This window comes from Rutidosis leptorrhynchoides, chromosome 3, assembly GCF_046630445.1.
Source record: "Rutidosis leptorrhynchoides isolate AG116_Rl617_1_P2 chromosome 3, CSIRO_AGI_Rlap_v1, whole genome shotgun sequence".
NCBI lineage: Eukaryota > Viridiplantae > Streptophyta > Magnoliopsida > Asterales > Asteraceae > Rutidosis > Rutidosis leptorrhynchoides.
In genome coordinates, this window is record NC_092335.1 from 412306908 (window position 1) to 412329796 (window position 22889).

General features: G+C 33.0%; 1 pseudogene; it reads left to right on the forward strand.

Annotated features, from left to right (window-relative positions):
* Positions 1-2074: 2074 nt before the first annotated feature.
* LOC139901401 (staphylococcal-like nuclease CAN1) lies at positions 2075-21072 on the forward strand (annotated as a pseudogene).
* Positions 21073-22889: the final 1817 nt, after the last annotated feature.

Consider the following 22889-nt stretch of genomic DNA (forward strand, 5'->3'; position numbering starts at 1 on the left):
GTGATGGTATGAGTCGTCTAGTTTGACTATGGTTTAAACACCTAAAAATATTATGTTGTGTTATTTAAATTTTTAACAAGGGGCATATTTTCAACCATCATGCACTGGACGTTCAAATTCTTAGGATCGACTCTGTAATAAGGCCTACTTTCTTATTTCGCTCGGGGCACCATTAACCTCAGAACCGACCCTGACAGTTAGAATCGGTTAAGTGTTCGACTTGGGATCATGTCACTACATTTATGTAACATCCCAGGTAACACGTTCCCCGTAGCATGATATTGTCCGCTTTGCCCGTAGGCGTACCGATTTTTCTTGGCAACCACACACGACGAGCACTTTCCCAGGAGGTCACCCATCCTGGTAGTGCTCTCGCATGAGCACGCTTAACTGCAGAGTTCTCATGGGATCTGCTGCGCTTGTGGTCCCAAAACGCGTCATGCTAGGAAAGGTCTCCACACCCTTATAAGGCATGCTTCGTTCCCCTCTCCAACCGATGTGGGACGGATGTAACACGGGTGTTACAATCCTCCCCCCTAATGGGACACAGCGTCCTCGCTGTGCACGTTTGGTCTGGACCTAGCTCTGATACCATCTGTAACATCCCAGGTAACACGTTCCCCGTAGCATGATATTGTCCGCTTTGCCCGTAGGCGCACGGATTTTTCTTGGCAACCACACACGACGAGCGCTTTCCCAGGAGGTCACCCATCCTGGTAGTGCTCTCGCATGAGCACGCTTAACTGCAGAGTTCTCATGGGATCTGCTGCGCTTGTGGTCCCAAAACGCGTCATGCTAGGAAAGGTCTCCACACCCTTATAAGGCATGCTTCGTTCCCCTCTCCAACCGATGTGGGACGGATGTAACACGGGTGTTACAATTTACACAACATTGGAGTGGACCTATATGTATTCTTGATTAGGATTTAATTATTAAACACTCGTTGTAGTTTGTTCACGGCACATGCCTTCATTATGTTTATATATACTTTGAGCCTTATTTTCTATATATTTGAAATATTTTTATTATTTGTTTTTTTGAAAAAAAAAACAATAATCTTACAATGCTCTTAAATCTCCAACTACATGATGTCATAAACATGACTTTTCCTTTGTAAAAAAAAAATTCAAAAAAAAAAAAGAAAAAGAAAAAAAGGAGAGGCCTCCTAGATGATGTCATAAAAGTTTTTCTTTTTGAATTATTTTTTAGAGCTTTTAATAATATTAGTAATTACAAATATAATACAAATAAAAAAAATAAAAAACAAAAACAAATAATAATAATAATAATAATAATAATAATAATAATAATAATAATAATAATAAATATCATGCGCATGATGCCGTTCAAAAAATTGTCAGCCTTTTTTCTATCTTTCAAAAAAATTATGTCACGATTATTTTGCGCGCCTCTTCTTTTCAAATTAGAGTGTAAATCTTATTTTCATATATTTTTTCATCTCCATCAAAAGTACATAATCCTCTTCTTCATCTAATTGAAATACAAAATAACTTTCATCGTCATCTTCATTCATCCATCAAAACCTTAGAAAAAAACCGTCAGGCCATCATCATCATTGCCTAAACTACCACTGCTTCCATCTAGGAGCCACCACCATCTTCGAGTTCAAGAACAGGCATCACCACCGCAACTGCGTGTATAATTAAGCAGATCTTTCCATCTTTCAACTGCGTGCCCCTTTAAACCTGTGCATTTGACACAAACCCTAATTTAAAACCACTGCTCCATTTCAGATTCATCGATCCAGCTTCCTTTTTCATATGCCTTTTTAGGGTTGTTTCATTCCTTCCAATTCTCTCTAAAAAGAAGGTTGGTATTTCAACGTAAGTTCTTTTGATTTGTACAGAAGACTTTTAGTTAATTGATTTCATAATGGTATAAATAAAGTTGTAATATGTTACAATATGTTATTTTTATTTCACATGAGAATTTTTAAAGTGGTGAAGATGATATGATACACACTAGGTGTTTAATTAAATGTCTAGATGTAATGTGTACAAGCACCACCATATCTTCCATCAAAATCAATTCCAACTACAGCGTGAGTATAACCATGAAGGATGAAGGTTTTGAAATTGTATTGTTTTGGTTTTTGATTTATGCATATACAAGGTGAGTATATATTCCTTCAATTTATACCGTCATTTTACTAAGCATGAGTGTATGACCTTTTTACAGATTCCTTCAATGTACTTAATGGATTGTTCTCATTCTCTTCATTTGAATGTTTTCTTTGACATCATGTTTTCAGATTATGTTATTAGATTTGTGTGATGTAAATATCTCTGATTGAATCTAACAAAGCTTTTAAATTGTAGGTTCCTGAAGGTTTGAGTAAGCATGTGGTTTCATCCAAGAAAGCTCAGTCAAACTGGTAATTTAACTTTTGTTCAAAACTCTAGCTATTGACTATGGAAGAGTATATTTGTAATTCTGTGTTGTTTGGTTGGTTTGTAACATTACATATAATTGATGAATTGAAGGTATAGCAAGCTTTTTGAGGCATTGGACAATCAAAACTGTTAAGAAAAGTGACACCGAATTATAGCAAACCGCTAGTAATAATTGAAATAACGACAGTAAAGAGACACCGAGATTTAACGTGGAAAACCCCAATAGGGTAAAAACCACGGGCAAGGAAAGATACGCTTCACTAATAAGAATAATAGGAATTACACTTCTCTCTAATTACAAGGATAAGTACTAATCTTTATATCTCTTGTAATTAGGAGACTAACACTCACAAACTCTCTATTAGACTTTTAGTATGCAAGATACACTCTTGAATTTGGGATGAATTAATAAGCTATCTACTGCCTCTATTTATAGTAAATGAATAAAGGGTTGGTAAGTCTAAAAAATGCAGAAGTCTTCATTTGAATAGTGTATCCTCAATAAACATGTGGTATTTGACCACATATACCCACTAACCATTCAACATTTCAACAATCTCCCACTTGAAGATTTGATTGAAGCCCAATAAATCTTCACACGATAATCCTTCCTTACCAATGATGTTGCTTACGTCTCTGCTAGGCCGCATGAGGAACGGTACCAAATAAACTTGTCACGATTGATTGACTTTGTTAGAAAATTGGCTACATTGTCATTAGTATGAATTTTCTGCACATCCACGGTTCCTTCTTCCACTTTCTCACGAACAAAGTGATACTGAAATCGTATATGCTTTGTCTTTGAATGAAATGCCGGATTCCTTGCAAGATGCAAGGCACTCTGGTTGTCACAAAATAGAGTGATATTCTTTTGTTTGTGTCCGAGTTCCTCCAACAACATCTTCAACCATACTGCCTCTTTAGTAGCTTGAGTAGCTGCTACATATTCTGCCTCTGTTGTTGACGTCGCCACAACTGACTGCAGTTTTGAAACCCAGCTTACTATTCCACCACAAAGTGTGAAAAAATATGCAGTGGTAGATTTACTTTTATCAATATCACCTGCATAATCTGAATCAACATACCCTTTGACTATTGGTTCCCCATAACATAATGCAACATCTAAGGTTCCCTTGATGTATTTAAGGATCCTGTTTACCGCATTCCAATGCTCTTTACCAGGATTCGCCATGTACCAACTAACTACTCCCACTGCATGTGCAATGTCTGGTCTTGTACATATCATTGCGAATAATAAACTTCCCACTGCTGATGCATACGGTATTCGAGACATCTCCTTCCTCTCGTATTCACTGCTAGGACACATAACGGAGGATAACTTGAGATTAGTAGGAAGTGGGGTTGAGATTGGCTTACTATCTTGCATATTGAAGCGCTGCAAGACTTTCTTCAAATAATTCTTTTGAGAAAGCCAAATCTTCCTATTATCTCTGTCTTGGTGAATTTGCATCCCTAAAATCTTGTTTGCGGCACCCAAGCCTTTCAAACTCCCTAGCCAATTGAGCCTTCAGCTTATTAATACGATCTTTGTTGGGGCCTGCAACCAACATGTCGTCTACATATAACAGCAAAATAACAAAATCATTGTCCCCAAACCTCTTGAAATATGCACAAGGGTCTGCATAAAGTCTGTTATATTCAAGGCTCATTATGAAAGAATCAAATCTCTTGTACCAACATATCGGTGCCTGTTTGAGACCATACAGAGATTTCTTTAACCTGCAAACCAAGTTCTTTTTTCCTTATAGTTCAAAACCTTCTGGTTGAAGCATATAAATTTCTTCTTCAAGATTTCCATGAAGAAATGCAGTTTTCACATCTAGCTGCTCTAGATGCAAATCAAATGTAGCACACATCGCTATAACTACTCGATTTGTTGTAAGTCGAACCACAGGAGAAAATATTTCATTAAAGTCCGTACCTTCTTTTTGAGCATATCCTTTAACCACCAGTCTTGCACGATACCGCTCCACTTGATCATCGCCATTTCGCTTGATCTTATACACCCATTTATTTCCAATAGGTTTTCTACCTTTCGGCAATGGCACAAGTTCCCATGTTTTATTTTTATGAAGAGCTTCAATTTCTTCCTGCATGGTTGTCATCCACTGAGATGCATCTGAATGATTTAGTGCCTCGCGAAGAGTTGTTGGCTCTCCTTCCTCTGTTAGAAGACAATATGCAACATTGCTTTCCATAATATAATCTGAGTGCCACTCTGGACGTTTCCTTTACCAATTAGAAATACGAGTCGCTGGAGCTTCATCAATGACTACTTGATTTTCATCGTGCTCTGGTACTGCTTCAGAAGAATCTTTATGAAATTCATTACCCACCTGTATCGGTATAGTTTCTTTTGAAGTGCTAACATCTTCAAGATCTTTGTCTTCTGTAAAGACAACATCTCTACTGATGACTACTTTGTGGGCAGTGGGGTCCCACAAGCGATACCCCTTAACTCCATCAGCATACCCCAAGAACAAATACTTTCTGGACTTTGGATCCAACTTTGTCGTTTCTTGAGAATTGTGCGTACACAGGACTTCCAAATACATGAAGGTCAGAATAATTAACTGGTTTTTCAGTCCACATTTCCATCGGTGATTTCAACTCAATTGCAGTTGATGGTGATCGATTTATCACGTAACAGGCAGTACTTACTGCTTCTGCCCAGAATGATTTTCCCAAGCTTGCAGTTGCCAACATCGCCCTTGTTCTATCTAACAAGGTTCTGTTCATCCGCTCTGCCACTCTGTTTTGTTGAGGAGTGTATGCTGTTGTGAACTGCCTTTTGATACCTTCTTGTTTGCAAAACTTATCAAATTCATCACCAGTGTATTCTCCTCCATTATCTGTCCTCAAACACTTGATCTTTTTACCAGATTCAAGTTCAACCCGCGCCTTGTAAACTTTGAAAACTTCAAACACATCCGCCTTTCTCTTGATTGGGTACACCCAACATCTCCTAGTGTATGAAAGGACCCATCCTAATCCATCTGGACGAAGTCCATATCGATTACAAACGATTCACAATAGTTGATTACATTACGAGGTACTTGACCTCTATATGATACATTTTACAAACATTGCATTCGTTTTTAAAAGACAAACTTTCATTACATCTACAGTTGATGACATGCATATCATTTCATAAAATATCTAACTATAATTGACTTAATAATAATCTTGATGAACGCCACGACTCGAATGCAACGTCTTTTAAAATATGTCATGAATGACTCCAAGTAATTTCTCTAATATGAGCAAATGCACAGCGGAAGATTTCTTTCATACCTGAGAATAAACATGCTTTCAAGTGTCAACCAAAAGGTTGGTGAGTTCATTAGTTTAACATAAATAATCATTTCATAATTTTAATAGACCACAAGATTTCATATTTCCATTTCTCATAAACATACGTCCCATACATAGAGACAAAAATATCATTCATATGGATTGAACACCTGGTAACCGACCTTAACAAGATGTATATAGAATATCCTCATCATTCCGGGATCCTCCTTCGGACATGATATAAATTTCGAAGTACTAAAGCATCCGGTACTTTGGATGGGGCTTGTTGGGCCCGATAGATCTATCTTTAGGATTCGCGTCAATTAGGGTGTCTGTTCCCTAATTCTTAGATTACCGGACTTAATAAAAAGGGGCATATTCGATTTCGATAATTCAACCATATAATGTAGTTTCGATTACTTGTGTCTATTTCGTAAAACTTTTATAAAAATTGCGCATGTATTCTCAGCCCAAAAATATAAAGGGTAAAAAGGCAAATGAAACTCACGCATATAAATATTGTAAAACAGTTAATAAAGCATTTGCATGTATTCTCAGCCCCAAAAATGTAAAGAGTAAAAGGGGAGCAAATGAAACTCACGCATATAAATATTGTAAAACAGTTAATAAAGCATTTGCATGTATTCTCAGCCCCAAAAATGTAAAGAGTAAAAGGGGAGTAAATGAAACTCACTCATATAAATATTGTAAAACAGTTAATAAAGCATTTGCATGTATTCTCAGCCCCAAAAATGTAAAGAGTAAAAGGGGAGCAAATGAAACTCACGCATATAAATATTGTAAAACAGTTAATAAAGCATTTGCATGTATTCTCAGCCCCAAAAATGTAAAGAGTAAAAGGGGAGCAAATGAAACTCACGCATATAAATATTGTAAAACAGTTAATAAAGCATTTGCATGTATTCTCAGCCCCAAAAATGTAAAGAGTAAAAGGGGAGCAAATGAAACTCACCATACTGTATTTTGTAGTAAAAATACATATGACGACATTGACAAGTGTAGGGTTGGCCTCGGATTCACAAACCTATTATTCAATCATGTATATTAATACATGTAATGGCAATCGAATATATATATATATATATATATATATATATATATATATATATATATATATATATATATATATATATATATATATATATATATATATATATATATATATATATATATATATATATATATATATATTATTAGTGATTTTAATTGTTATTTTATATCATGTATTTTATTAATAACTTAATTAGATATATTTATCTTTATATAGATAATTAACATTATTACAAAAGTATTAATATAATTAGGTTTTATAAAAATAAAATATATATTTTTATGTATAAAATCTTCATTTGATATATCAATAATAATAATAATGTTAAATATAATAATGTTAATGTTAAATATAGTAATTTTATAAAAATAATTGTAATTCTCATAAAAATAATAATAATGATAAAAATAATAATAGCTCTAATAATAATAATAGTAGTTTTAACGATAAAAATAATAATTTTAATAATACTAATAATAATATTAATAATACTTGTACAATAATATTGATAATATATTGATAATAATATTTATAATAACCATAATACTAATAGTAATAATAATAATGATAATGACAATTAGATAATAATATTGATAATAATGATAATAATAATAATAATAATAATATCAATGAAAAATACTATCTCAATAGAATATGTTCCAAAAAGAAATAAACTGCCTCAGCCCGGGCTCGAACTCACAACCTCTCGCTCCCCCATTAACACCCTTAACCATCCGTCCCCGACTGTTTTTCTGTTTGACTTAGGTCCTTCTAATTATTTAACTCGTTTACTCCAGTCCAACAAGGATTTCGGCCCAACTACTAAATAACGACCCAATCCTTTATTTAAACCCAACATTTAATAAGTGTGAAACTCAATTCCGGCCCAGTTAATCACTAAAATAAATCGACCGAATTATTCAGCTGGATCCCATCGAAAATCATTCATCGATATTATCTTTAACAATCCTCCCCAAACCGTAACCCTAATCATCAATCATCGGTTATTTCATGTTTTATCTTCATCACTTCGATTCATTAATCAATAATCAATCAAGTGAAAATTCGTAATTCATCGATTCATCATCAATCATCATGGTTACCACATCACAATCGGCTAACAGAAGTAACATTAATAGTTTTGAGGGTTTTTCTTGAGTGGGTTTGATCTAAATCAAAGATAGAAAGCAGCAACAGTGCAGTCGAAGAAGTTACAGGTTTTATATGTATTTTCATTTCTTTTATTTATTTATTTATTTATTTATTTATTTTTATTTAAACCGTATCAGCTAAAAGGTTTTCAGTTTTATGATGCCATCATCAAAATTGATTTGTATGTGGGGTGTTGATGGGTGTCGATGGTGTTCCTTTATGGTTTACGACTGAAACAGAAACAAAAAATCACTGAATACATTATAACAGGTTTGATGGAATTATAGTGGTGTTGGTGTCGGTTTAAGGTGATGCTAGTGATGATGATGGTGTCCCGGTTGAAGAAGAAACAAGAGGAAAACAGTAGCAGTAAATACTTTGATAGAAGCATGATTGTGGTGGATCTTGTTTAAATGTAGCGTTGAACAAGGAGATTTTAGAAATTCGAATTTGCAGCTGCAATTAGGTATGTTTTTCTTGTTTTATTTTGAATTTGAGTTTTGATATAGTGGAATGGAAGTATGTTTTTGTGTCGGCTTGAGACAGGAAGCAGCAGTGACAACAATGATTTTGTGGGTGTTCTTGGATGGTTATGATGGTTGTTTACAGACTGCAATAGCAGCTACAATGGTGGTTGAATGGTGATGGTGGTGGTTGCTCGTGGTTACAAGGGAATGATCAAGGTGATGTCATGGTGATTGATTTCGATTGTTTACAGTGGAAAAGTTATAGCATTAGATAATAATTGATGATGGTTTTTAAATAAAACAATAAATAGAAACGAACCCGTAATTAATATGTTTGCAGGTCCTCCTTGTAGATTTAGTTTGCTTATTAATCAATGATGTGGTAGCGGAGGGGTACGTGATAGTACTATATTTTACTACGAAATACGTTATAAATTACACAAGTTTTAATTATTTATTTACAAAATGGATATACCTAAACCTTGCTACAACACTATAGGCAGTGTACCTAATCGTAGAGTAGTATAGTTTTTAGTAAGTCCGGTTCGTTCCACAGGGAGCGGGCTTATTGCACACTATATTTTTAAACAACTATATTTATACAAAATATATATAATTATATATAATAATATATAAAAGGGGGTTTACCGTTTAATGACCGGTTTGTCGATTTATATTTTAAGTGAAGCGTATAGTAAATGATGATATTTAAATAACAATAAAATAAATAACAATAATTAAAATGACAATAAATAAAAGTACGAGAAAAAAATGAAATAAAATATATTATGCTTATTTAAACTTCCGTAACCATGATGGTTGACGTGTTGATTTTAGTTTTATGCCCATGGGTTAATTGTCCTTTGTCCTGGATTATTTAATATGTCAGTCTGGTTTTTGTCCATAACAGTCCATCGGTCATAAATATAAAATGCGAGTGCCCTCGTCAAATTATCCTTATACCCGAAGTTAAATATTCCAACTAATTGGGGATTTAAACTGTAACAAGATTTTAATACTTTGTTTAATAATTACACCAGGATGTCGACTGAGTGTAACCCAAGGTTTTAATATTTTGTTATCAATTATACCAAGTGTCCTTTGTACATAATTTCACCCCTGTTTTAATTATTCTAGTGGCTATTAATCTATTCCCGTGTCCGGTTAAATGAACGATTATTCGTACATATAAATACCCCGCCCATCGTGTCCGATCGAGTGTATATGGTAATTTATAGGGACGCCCAATTGTAAATCTTTATATTAACATTAACAAACTATCATTTAGTTAAACAAATATAAAGCTCATTAATAGCTCATAGTCTAATTTCCACAAGTGTCGTTCTTTTGTCCAAACCCCAATTATGGTACAAAACCCAATTACCCAATTTTAGTAATTAGCCCAACATCATGATTACTTCGTTTTAAATAAGCATAATAATAACTTAGTTACGAGACATTAATTTAAAAAGGAGAACATAACTTACATTGAGTATTTATCGCGTAGTGTTACACGGACAGAATTTCGACTTCAAAAACCCGTAAAATAACCTTTACATAACCCGAACTAATCTAATATAACACTAATCTATACTATATATATATATATTTTTATTTATTATCTTATGGAGTATTATTATTATTATGTTATAAAACTCGGCAGAATTCGCGACCTTTTATAGGGATTCTGAAATTTCTGTGCTCCGCGAGTCGCGGCACTTTGTGCCTGAGAACTCCGCGAGTCGCGGGGATATGGAATACAGCTCACACCCCTTTGGATCTTCTTTGCCGACGTTTTATATATATAAATATAAAATATAAATAATTAATATAATTATTTATATATTATATTATATTCTTGTGCATAGTAGACTTGTAATTTTTAGTCCGTTGCGTCGGGCATTAATAGTTGACTCATGTCCTGGTTCCGGATTTTCGAACGTCCTTGCGTACAATTTAATATCTTGTACTTTGCGTTTTGTAACTTGTACTCTTATCTTTTTTAGACGTTCTTCATCAATAATTTGAACCACTTGGATTGTATCTTGTACATTTGAGCTTTTTGGTCATTTGCGTCTTCAAATCGTCGTTTTCGCCTTTTGTCTTCGCACTTATTTAATATAAACGATTACAACTTAAAATAGGACAATTACAACTAAATAATTTACATATTAGGAGGATATTGCTACTAAATATATGTTCATTTGGAGCACTATCAAATATCCCCACACTTGAACGTTGCTTGTCCTCAAGCAATACAGAACTTGAAATAAAAACATACATGAATTACTTTTTTATTCATCACACTTTGTACATTAGTGATTTTGATATGGTGGTATAAACAATGATAGTAACGATAGAACCATGGTTAAAGGTGGGTGTGTCATCCACAGTTGCCTCGGGTTTAGGTCAACGACACTTGCAATCAAATAGCCGATTTACTTTCGGTTTCCAAAGCAAAGTGCACATTTGAAAGGCGGTTTACAGTCCCACATGACTATGAAAATGTAGATCCTTAAGAAAATTGGATCTTTATGAAAACATTTGATCTTTTGAAAATTCAATCTAGCTTTTACCCTAGATAAGTTTTCCGGAATAACCCTTCACCGGTGTTTGCAAAATATTTTTGTGGGTTTTGTGGGTTTCAGATTTGAAAATTTTAGCTCAAAACTTATGGTTTTGTGTCACCCACTTACTAACCTTGTATTAGGAAAGCAACACGTCCAGTTTACTTGCTCCGTATATTACCTTTCGGTAAACTACCGTCCGGTTGTAAAGGAAAGCGTTGAACAAGCAACTGTTAAGGCAATGTCCCCTGACATGCTTTTAATTATGGTCTATAACGTGTTGGACGCAATTACTATCCTTTGTAGGAGCAATAGTAAAGCTTACCCTTATAATTTTTCGGTCTGGCACAAGGTCCTGTCTTCGACCATGCTATGCAACCACCGTTCTTACGGTTGACACCCGATTTGGTTCAGGTGACCTAATGAATTCCAGGTGAATTCCTAGGATTTTACGTTCAATGGTAATGAACGCATTGAAAATGGGTTTTCAGAAAACAAATCGGTTTATAATTTGATCAAAATATTTTCTCGTTCAAGCTCGAGTTTAGATATCATTGAATTCCATGAGTTTGTAATTCTCAATCTTTAAGGTCAATCTCAAGGATTGAGTAATATCAGGCTTAAGAGCTGATTTTTAATCTTTAAGGAGATTATCCTTTCTGGGGATCTGATTCATTAGTCTTATCAAGCTAATTTGCACGGTGCCCCCCATTGTACGAGATAAATCCTTCTCATGGTTAGGATAAATCTGACCACCTGGCGACCCTGTTTTATGCTGAGGTCCGTGGATTTCCTGCTGATTTTAGTGTTGACTTTTCTAGATTTTTCGTCAACCTACAGCTGGTCTGAACGACAACTTCTTGACCTAAATCAAGAAGCGCGTTTCTTTTTCGGAAGACTTTACTTCCTTTAAATGATGGAATTGATTCATCGTGTAGATCCATCTTTCATTACAGTAAATCGGGTAAAACAGTTAATTTAGTCCAAAACAAAAGCACTTGCAATAAACTTTACAGAAACATGTGATATATAGTTTTTAATTGAATAACTTGGTACATTCTCCCCACACTTAGTTTTTTTCTTTGCCTTTTTATTCTCCTTTATTCCATTTTAAATGAATTCAATCGTTTAAGGGTGTTTCTCAATTTATGTCCTTTCCGAGGTAACGATAATTTCGGTATTAACACCTAGTTTTCACCGTTCATAAATATGTATAAACATGATTTTGAATTCATTTAGTTGAAATTTTTTTTTTTTTTTTTTTTTTTTTAAATTTTCACAAAATTTAGAAAATAAGCCAAGAATAGATCCGAGAGAATTTATAACCTTTCCCACACTTAAGATCATGCAATGCCCTCATTTGCATGAAATCAGACTCTAATTATAAATTCATGAGGGTGATTAGTGTAGAAAGTAGTTAAAGATACCATAAAATTGCAGGATGATAGATGGTGCACCTCATCGTTCATTCCTTCTTGTTTTATCACACATGTTTTTCTTCAAAAACGGTTGCTTTTCTGAACTGTTTACTAATATTTGAAAAAAACGTCTTTTATCCTAACTTATCATGCATTTTTGTTAACGAGTTATGCACTAACCCGAACCCCTAATTTAATATTAAGTGGGGTTAAACTTCCCCACACTTAGCTGACGACATGTGAAGTCGGTAGAATAAGTTCCACGAATTAGAGTAGTGAGCCAGTTATTTACATCTCGGGTGGTGTATAATATATCAATGGGTTTAAAGTTTAGACTCGCCCGATTGTCACTACTTAATTCTTTTTTAAGTGTAGCTTTTAGTAAATGGATATGTCTCTTTTCTGGTTCTTGGTCAAATGGATCGATATACACCGACATACATATTATAGGGTGGACAATTTCTAACGTTTCCTTCCTTTTATTCTCGACGTCAAAGTTTTCACCTCTATTACCCAATTGGGTGAAATTCGAGGTGTCATTATCTATTACAGCTCGTAGTTCATTTCCGGTGGATGACTCGTCTATTGAGAATATTGGGTTGGAAGGTTGTGGAATGGTGAAGTTCGGTTTGGCCTTGGGGGTAAAATTTTCAACGTTATCGTATTCTCAAGAGTACCAATTTGTTACCCTTACTTCTTTTTTATCCATTGATGGATCGATGATTTTGTCGGTAGAGGCTAATGTGTCGATATGTTGTGAAATTGGTAAAACTGAATAAAAAGTATCATCGGGATAATTGGTGATTTCGGAGCTCTCGAATTCATCAAAATTTGATGATATGAGATTTTCTTGCACAATACTCCTCAGATCAACAGGTGTGTAGTCTGATAGAGTTTCAGCTTGCCGGTTTACAAACTCTCTCATTTGTTCATTTTGAGCATTGAGTTCTTTGAGTTTGATTTTCATATTGTCTAATAAATTTTCAGACACGTAATTTTCCTCGTCTACTGGTTGTTGAGTTTGGATATATTCTTGGGAATAATCCCAATTTGAATTGTATTCTTCATAATCATTCCATTCAGGTTCCGTGGGTGCGTAATTTTCTATAAGAACATAATAATAACATTCCCATGTTGAGTGATAATCTCCACAGATTTCACAACCAGTTATTGTTTCGTCATTCGTGATCCAAGATTGACCGAACGAATTGTCATCAACATCCGTTTGAGAGTATTGATTTAATTGATTTTGGATATCAAAAAGAGTTTCCATAGCCTTGTTTTTAAAATTTTCCATTTTATTGCAATGACCAAATTTTAGCTACAATGTGGTGCATTTACTAATTATCCTATTAGTTATAAAAATAGAAAAACTTATATAAGTTGTCCAATTAATAGACTTTTCTGCTTTTGCCCACGTTTCGAATAGCCAAAAGATGCAGCAGGGAGCCAGAACCCTTTAAATCGGAAGCTCACAACTCAGCCACTAACAAATCCAACTATTACTACGAAGCAGAAAATTGTCAACGTCCATTAATTTAACCACTTAAATAATTTTTCTTTCTGTTTGAGATATTAGATAAGAAATAGAGAAAATTTCTAAGTCCTAAAAACTAAAGCGTCGAGAAATAAGGAAGAAAAAGAATGCGCGTCGAAAAATAAAAATAAGAAAATAGCGCGTCGTAACTTAAAAGTCTAAAAATTATATCTAAAAAGTTGCGCCTAAAGGTCTAAAGGTAAATGCAATTTTATTCAGAAAACGGCAATTAATTAAAGGCACTAAAATCTATTTAAAACTAAAGCGAAAAATGGCGTCGCAAAATTCTAAAGCACCTAAATCTTAGTCTAAAGAAAAAGCACTTAAGGGATTTTACGGCAAAGCCTAAAAATCTAGAAATAAAAATAAGCTACGGCAAAAACTATGTCTTAAAACTAAATACGAGCGAAAAACATACAAATATTACGCTAAAAACAAATAAAAAGGGACAAAATATAAAAATATACAAAAAGTTGTAAAAAATACAATTTTTATAAAAATATTATTTTTTTATAATAGTATTAATTTTTATATATAAATAAAACTAATTAAAACTTAATATTACAAATTAATTAAAAACTTAAACTAAATAATATTATATATAAAACCTAATTAGGTTTAATAATAATAATAATAAATAATTAAAACCTAAATCGTATTAATTGCTGGACCAGGTTCGTGTCAGACGGCTCCGCGAGTCGCGGTTCCCGAAGCTGCAAACCCCGCGAGTCGCGGGGTTCCAGAATTCAACTCTGGTACAGTTTGAAATTCGACGTTTTTTTTTTTTTTTTAAATTTTATATTGTTTTTCTAAAAATAATATATATTTATACAAAAATGAATTAAAAATATAGAGTTTTGCCGAGTCCCCGGCAGCGGCGCCAAAAACTTGATGTGGTAGCGGAGGGGTACGTGATAGTACTATATTTTACTACGAAATACGTTACAAATTACACAAGTTTTAATTATTTATTTACAAAATGGATATACCTAAACCTTGCTACAACACTATAGGCAGTGTACCTAATCGTAGAGTAGTATAGTTTTTAGTAAGTCCGGTTCGTTCCACAGGGAGCGGGCTTATTGCACACTATATTTTTAAACAACTATATTTGTACAAAATATATATAATTATATATAATAATATATAAAAGGGGGTTTACCGTTTAATGACCGGTTTGTCGATTTATATTTTAAGCGAAGCGTATAGTAAATGATGATATTTAAATAACAATAAAATAAATAACAATAATTAAAATGACAATAAATAAAAGTACGAGAAAAAAATGAAATAAAAGATATTATGCTTATTTAAACTTCCGTAACCATGATGGTTGACGTGTTGATTTTAGTTTTATGCCCATGGGTTAATTGTCCTTTGTCCTGGATTATTTAATATGTCCGTCTGGTTTTTGTCCATAACAGTCCATCGGTCATAAATATAAAATGCGAGTGCCCTCGTCAAATTATCCTTATACCCGAAGTTAAATATTCCAACTAATTGGGGATTTAAACTGTAACAAGATTTTAATACTTTGTTTAATAATTACACCAGGATGTCGACTGAGTGTAACCCAAGGTTTTAATATTTTGTTATCAATTATACCAAGTGTCCTTTGTACATAATTTCACCCCTGTTTTAATTATTCTAGTGGCTATTAATCCATTCCCGTATCCGGTTAAATGAACGATTATTCGTACATATAAATACCCCGCCCATCGTGTCCGATCGAGTGTATATGGTAATTTATAGGGACGCCCAATTGTAAATCTTTATATTAACATTAACAAACTATCATTTAGTTAAACAAATATAAAGCCCATTAATAGCTCATAGTCTAATTTCCACAAGTGTCGTTCTTTTGTCCAAACCCCAATTATGGTACAAAACCCAATTACCCAATTTTAGTAATTAGCCCAACATCATGATTACTTCGTTTTAAATAAGCATAATAATAACTTAGTTGCGAGACATTAATTTAAAAAGGAGAACATAACTTACATTGAGTATTTATCGCGTAGTGTTACACGGACAGAATTTCGACTTCAAAAACCCGTAAAATAACCTTTACATAACCCGAACTAATCTAATATAACACTAATCTATACTATATATATATATATATTTATTTATTATCTTATGGAGTATTATTATTATTATGTTATAAAACTCGGCAGAATTCGCGACCTTTTATAGGGATTCTGAAATTTATGTGCTCCGCGAGTCGCGGCACTTTGTGCCTGAGAACTCCGCGAGTCGCGGGGATATGGAATACAGCTCACACCCCTTTGGATCTTCTTTGCCGACGTTTTATATATATAAATATAAAATATAAATAATTAATATAATTATTTATATATTATATTATATTCTTGTGCATAGTAGACTTGTAATTTTTAGTCCGTTGCGTCGGGCGTTAATAGTTGACTCATGTCCTGGTTCCGGATTTTCGAACGTCCTTGCGTACAATTTAATATCTTGTACTTTGCGTTTTGTAACTTGTACTCTTATCTTTTTTAGACGTTCTTCATCAATAATTTGAACCACTTGGATTGTATCTTGTACATTTGAGCTTTTTGGTCATTTGCGTCTTCAAATCGTCGTTTTCGCCTTTTGTCTTCGCACTTATTTAATATAAACGATTACAACTTAAAATAGGACAATTACAACTAAATAATTTACATATTAGGAGGATATTGCTACTAAATATATGTTCATTTGGAGCACTATCAATCAACAAGAGAAAAAATAGATACAAGGGTATGGTAGTGGCGATGAATTTATGATGGTGATGATTGATCATTGGGTTTGATGAAGATAACAAAAGTGGTGGTGTTTAATTGAAACCGTAGCAAGTAACAATAGGTTTTGAATGATGGTTATCCTATGCAGGGAGATGAAGAAAGAGAGATAACGTGCAAGGTGGTGTTTCTCGACTGGAAAACAGGTGGTAGGACATCATCGTCTTTCCTGTTTAAAAAAAACAGTAGGTAATGGCAGTAGCAACAAGGGTTCTTGAGGTGGGTTTGTGTATGTATGGTTATATGGAATTTCGTTTGGAACCAGAAACAATAGTTTACGAAGAGTGTAGGTAGTAAGAAAAATAATTGTTATCTTTCTTGTGTTTTGACAGAAAATATATATGTATATTCACATAATTGCCTCATGCGTAAATAATGCATTAAAGAGATGATTATTTGTGCAATTTTAAATGTGAAATGAAGTGGTTAGTCAACAAAAGTTGTATTTGAGTGGAATGGTGATCAAATAAAGGTGAACGAATAGTAGATGAATAATATATGGATTTGATGCATGTATGTGTGTGGAGAGTTAAACACAAAATAATGCAACTACAATCCTGGTGTCCCGTGTGTCGAACAAAAACAAATATATATATATATAACACAATCAATCACGACTTGTATATATATATATATATATATATATATATATATATATATATATATATATATATATATATATATATATATATATAAACGTTCTATTATCATTCTTGACTTTGCCCGGTTGTTTTACATAACCGACACTCCTTACTACCCAGTATATTATATTTTCTTTCACTTCAATTATCAAGTTTACTAAAAAAAATATATAGAAAAACATTTACTGGATTCAATACTCGATGACCAATCACCAAATAGTAGAGTAATATTTAATATTTATTTAATATGATAAAGTGTTAATTATATTCAAAAATGTTTTGTATATATATATATATATATATTAAATTCCATATTACATTACTTGTATAATATGTATTAATAATGTTTTTTTCAAATTAGCATATATATACATATATTTATATATACATATCTATTTACAAATAATTGTTCATGAATCGTCGGAGATAGTCGAGGGTCAATTGAATACATGAACATAGTTTCCAAGTTTTTGAGACTTCCACATTACAGACTTTGCTTATCGTGTCGGAATTATATAAAGATCAAGTTTAAATTTGATCGAAAATTTTTGGGTCATCACAGTGTAATCATCAATAAATGATACAAAATACTTTGCTCCTCCTAGGGATTGAACTGGTGCTTCCCACACATCAGAGTGAACCAATTCTAGAACCAATTTACTTCTAGAATTTGATGTGTTAAACTTCAGACGATGCTGCTTACTGATTACACAATGCTCACAAAAAGGTAGTGATACCTTTGTAAGACCAGGAATAAGATTTCTTTCCACAAGAATCTTTATACCTTGTTCAGACATGTGTCCAAGCTTTTGATGCCATGTCATAGCAACTTTATCACTTGAACTATTCGAAGCAACAGATGCTTCCGATTCCTGTACCGTCTCGCCTTTCAGAATGTATAAATTAGCACCCACCTTTTCTCCTTTCATAAGTACAACCGCGCCTTTCTTGATTATCATGATATTCTCATGTATCACCATCTTACAACCAAGATCATCCAATTGTCCTAAAGACAATAAGTTCTTCTTTAAACCCTCCACGTGTCATACACCTTGAATAGTACGAACTGTACCATCGTGCATCTTCATAATGATATCTCCAATTCCAATGATCTTTAGTTCATGATCATTACAACTGTATACAGATCCTCCTAAGATACGTTCATATTTTTTGAACCATTCTCTTCTAGGGGTCATGTGAAAAGTAGCTCCCGAGTCAAATAACCAGACATTAACAAATGTCTTTCTGCCTTCATTTGCTACCACTGCCTCACTAACCAAAGTAGTCCCATCATCTGAAGTGCTTGCAATATTTCCTTGAGGATTTGAGTTATTTAAACTTCGACAATCCTTCTTCAGGTGACCTTTCTTGCCATAATTGTAGCATGTATAGGTCTTCTTCTTTTTAGACTTCGGTTTACCATGATTGTGACTCCCACTTGGGCCACGTTCCGTTGATCTCCCTCCTGATACTACCAAGGCCTCCACTTATCGTGAACCAGCCTGTTTGTCCTCCTTGTTATTGTGCCAATTTTCTTCTTCTAGAATAGCAGCCGCAACTTCATCATAGACTAGATACTCCGAGAGAACATTATTGGTTAAGTTAATAATGAGTTGATCATACGAGTCAGGTAGACTCTGAAGTAAAAGTTCAGCACGTTCTTTTGGCTCTATATTGCAACTTAATGAAGCGAGTTGAGAAAATAGAGTATTCAAAGAATTAATGTGCTCATTAACTGAAGTAGATTCATTCATGCGTAGAGCATAAAGTTTCCTCTTAAGGAATATCTTGTTATGGAGTGATTTGGTCTCGTACAATTTTACGAGGTGATCCCAAATCTCTTTTGCCGTCTTCTTTTCTTCTATGCTAGACAAAACATCATCTGCTAGTGCCTGATGAAGATTTGCGATAGCCTGGCCGTCTAACTCTTCCCATTTTTCATCAGTGACTTCGGCGGAACGTCCACTGATGGCAGCCAAACACTTATCCTTTCTCATGATAGCTTTCATCTTTAGTTTCCATAATGAGAAGTTACTCCCGTTGAACTTTTCAATTTCAAATTTCGTAGACATTGCTATAATTACAATCTTCTTTTCGACAATACTATTTTTCTTGAAATAACACCCAAGGACTTTTACCGAGTGAAAATAATCTTACTTATTTTCTGATGTGGACGATCCACTCCTGTGGCAACCACAGAGCATACGATAAGTAGATTAATACACACAAGATATTAGACCTTAGCTCTGATACAACTTGTTAAGAAAAGTGACACTGAATTATAGCAAACCGCTAGTAATAATTGAAATAACGACAGTAAAGAGACACCGAGATTTAACGTGGAAAACCCCAATAGGGTAAAAACCACAGGCAAGAAAAGAAATGCTTCACTAATAAGAATAATAGGAATTACACTTCTTTCTAATTACAAGGATAAGTACTAATCTTTATATCTCTTGTAATTAGGAGACTAACACTCACAAACTCTCTATTAGACTTTTAGTATACAAGATACACTCTTGAATTTGGGATGAATTAATAAGCTATCTACTGCCTCTATTTATAGTAAATGAATAAAGGGTTGGTAAGTCTAAAAAATGCAGAAGTCTTCATTTGAATAGTGTATCCTCAATAAACATGTGGTATTTGACCACATATACCCACCAACCATTCAACATTTCAACAAAAACCACCACCAAGATCACCTGAAAAAATTTCCACATTCATTGTTAACACCTTGAAGAGACACAAAAAGGCCGATGTCGAAGTACTTTTGAACTCTGTTTGTATATTTTAGACAAAATTTATATAAATATAGTTCAATTTGAGTTGTAGTTTATTGTTGACAAAAAAAAAAGCTAGAAACTTGACTGGATGATAAAAGGGGTTGAATGGGTTTTGAAATGATCCATTTAGAAAAATTTGTTTGGATCATTGTCTTCATAAAAGCTTATGCAGATATAGTTAAGATATTAACTATGAATATAGTATATTTTATGTAATCTTTGTGTAGGGTCTGTTATCATTTTACGGTTTTCGTTTTCCTCGATCCAATGTTGCTCAATCACCTGTTGAAGTCACTACGAGTCAAGCTCCACAAGTTCCACGTGGACTAAAACTTTTACTAAACACGCTCCCAGTAAGAAGCTATAAACTATTACTCTTAATCCTCAATTTATAGTTTTAATTTCACTTTCTAATAAATGTGATGCAAAATGTATGGTTAAACAATAAGCAGGGGTGGATGAAAAAGTTGTAGCAGATGGAGATACGGTAATTGTTTATGTTAGTACGTTAAATCATTGAGAGGCAGCATGTATTCCACATGACGTACAAGTCGCAGTAGCAGAACGGGCTAAACCACGGGCCCACAAGAACTATACTAAGGTAGATGCACTTCATTATCAAATTACTTCATAAGCAATGGAGTATTGTGTATGTATGGTATGAGTAATTATTTTTTTTATATATAAATGAAATAGGGGAATTCGATGCACCAGAAAGCGCAATGCCTTAAGGGAAAGAAGCAACGGAGGAGTTAAGTAAATTAGTTGCAGGGAAATCGTTAAGAGTTTTGATCTTTAATGAAGATCGTTATGATCGTTGTGTTGGTGATATTTACTGCAATGGTGTCTTCGTGCAGGTACATTTTCAAAATTTATTTATAGGTGACAAAATGAGCGGGTAGGCCAATAGGTTGACAATGGAAGTTCTTATGTCAACTATAATGGTGGAGAGTTAAACCAATTTTTGAATGGTATGTTATTCTATTTAATAAAAAAAGTTTATTTGAGTTTGTAATTTGTAAAGCAAAGAAAGTGATAAATGTTATGTATAGTTGATTATTGAGCAAGGATTTCATTAGATTTATGAACTATATATTGAGATACTTGCGAACTATTAAATTCATTCTAATACTAATTTCACAGTCTAAGTTTGTTTATTAGATGTGAGTGGTTTTATTTTGTATTGTGGAGATTTGGAATACTATCAAAAGGAAAATGTTGTTGAAGGTAAATGCATTACAATCGACCTAAAGAATTGAGAGTAGGGTGCGTTTGTTTACCTCTTAATGGAATGGTTCTGTGACGATCCGGAAATTTCTGACCTAATTTAAACTTTATCTTTATATTATTCCGACACGATAAGCAAAGTTTGTTAAGTTAAATCTCAAGAATTTTAAATTGTGTTCATACATTCATTATAACCTCGACCAAATTCCGACGATTCACGAACCGTTATATATAAATAAATATGTATATATATGTATATATATATATATTATAACTTAAAAATATTAATAAAGTATTAAACGTATAATACTTTACATGAACGTATTTGTTTCAATATGTTTATCGATGGAATTAGAAGATAATATCAAATGATTGATTTATCAGATACATTGTGATATGATTACGGGTCTATGTTATAAGGTCCACTGTGATTTAAGAAATCTATTCTTTTTGACGACATTCGGAAAATGGTAAAGTGATTTATAAGTAAGAACGTGGAGTGTAAATAACTTAGATGTTGGATATCGACAAGTTAAGTAACTCGACATTTTTCATTAAGATTATTTCATACGTTTATTTAACCTTTGAACTTTATCGCATGCTTCACCAACAGACTGTAATTTAAAAACTTGAAACCTATTATGAAAATATATGATTTTACTTTTCTAAAACGTTTTATGATATAACGATTTCCATTATTTTAACCTTTAAACAAAATGCTTCTTAAATATATTTAGTTTTGGAAAACAAAATTATCATATTTATTTGATTTAGTTTCAAACGTACAAAAACGTTTTCAGTTTAAAAAGAACTTTATTATTAAAACGTATATAACTTTTATAAATATCTAGAACCACTTTTAACAACTCATTACTTAACCAGTATGATAAAGATAACGATATTTATATTTTATTTTATTAAATATATATAACAATTTAAATTAATATTATATATATTTATACGCGTATTATACGTACATAGTTTTATACTTTTACTATACTTAAACTTTACCTTTACTTTATTTTTACTTTACCTTAACTTTAATAATTCATACTTTAATAATTCACTTTAATAATTCATACTTTAATAATTCACTTTAATAATTCATACTTTAATAATTCACTTTAATAATTCATACTTTAATAATTCACTTTAATAATTCATACTTTAATAATTCACTTTAATAATTCAAAAATCTATTATAAATAGAATTCAATAGGTTTCATTATTTGATAGAAACTTAAAAATATTTTCTCTAAACTCTCTCAATCGATTTACATATATATATGTACTCCGTATTATTTCAAGATATTATCAGTATACATAAAATATTACGACGGAGTGCTGTCCGAGTGATTTCGAAATTGTTTTTCGAGCGGGATAGAGCTAAGGAAATTATGGGTTAAAGCTATGGAGGTTATGAGTATGGTTCGGGAGTATTGCTCGTGAGTCAAACTAGTGTTTATCATCTCCGTTGCGTCTACGTACTTTT